The following is a 1,178-nucleotide window of genomic DNA, read 5'->3' as shown; positions in this document are numbered from 1 at the left end:
GCCGCACGTGCGGCACGCTACGCTCCTGCGTACTCCGGCTAAGCGCGATCTGATTGATTAACTTTATTCGTTAATAACTCTGTAAATAATGGTCTGAGCCAAAATTGAAAGAGGAACTTTTAGTTCAAAATTTCATTCTCTTTCACGCCTTGAAATATTAATTAAGCGTTACGGGACACCCTGTATTGAACTTGCTAGTTAATATAAATAAGTTTAATCCTTTGCACGCGGGGTGTCATATCCAGTTACCGCGAGAAATTATGATGAAGAAAGCGATTGTGAACGTGCAATCTACGGACAATGCATGTTTCGCGTTGTCAGTGGTGGCCGCTCTATATCCAATTAAAAATCACTCGGAACGGGAATCGTCGTATCCGCATTATAAATCTGTGTTAAATCTCAAAGATATTGAATTTCCAATAACTTTAAGTCAAATAAAAAAGTTTGAGAATCTCAACGCAATCTCCATCAACGTATATACGATCGATATACATCGAGAACAAAGAACAAGTATCGATCCTACCGATTCGCCTCGCTGATACGAAGAAGGAGAAGCATGTCAACCTACTATATGTGGAGAAAGATGGTGAGGAACATTTCACATGGATCAAGAATTTGTGCCGCCTCGTGAGCTCGCAACTGAGCAAAAAGAAGAATAAAAAATACATTTGCGATAGGTATGAATAATAAAAATTAAAAATTTTTTTTGAAATAACAATAAATAATTCAACAATGTAAATAAAATAAATTGATTTTTCAGATGTCTGCACTATTTTAGTTCGAGCGAAAAGTTGGAGGTCCACACTATAGACTGCGGGGAGATGAACAAATGCGCGATCAGGTTACCAAGCGAAAACAAGTGGCTAAGTTTTAACAACTACAGCAGGAAAAAACGTGTCCCGTTTGTTGTGTATGCCGACTTGGAATGTATCCTGACAAAATGGGAGAGAGATCCGGAAACCGAGCTACAAATATCAGCATCATCAAGTATTTAGCATAGGTTATTACGTACACTGTTCGTATAATGACGCGTTATCAACGTATCAGTTTCGCCGCGATACGGATTGCGTTGCATGGTTCGCCGATGAATTAAAACGTTTAGCACACAAAATAAAATCTATTATATCCACTAATGTACCCATGGCAGATTTCACGCGAAACGATTGGGAAAGATTTCA

The 1,178-nt window shown here is 38.6% G+C and overlaps 1 protein-coding gene across 1 annotated transcript in view; it reads left to right on the top strand.

Moving 5' to 3' along the window:
* LOC105450617 overlaps positions 1 to 1,178 on the top strand; it is a 12,659-nt gene that overhangs the window by 194 nt on the left and 11,287 nt on the right. The window lies entirely within an intron of this gene.

This window comes from Wasmannia auropunctata, unplaced genomic scaffold, assembly GCF_000956235.1.
Source record: "Wasmannia auropunctata unplaced genomic scaffold, wasmannia.A_1.0 LD336060.1, whole genome shotgun sequence".
NCBI lineage: Eukaryota > Metazoa > Arthropoda > Insecta > Hymenoptera > Formicidae > Wasmannia > Wasmannia auropunctata.
Note: the sequence above shows the minus strand (reverse complement) of the source record. Positions and strands in the feature narration are given on the sequence as shown.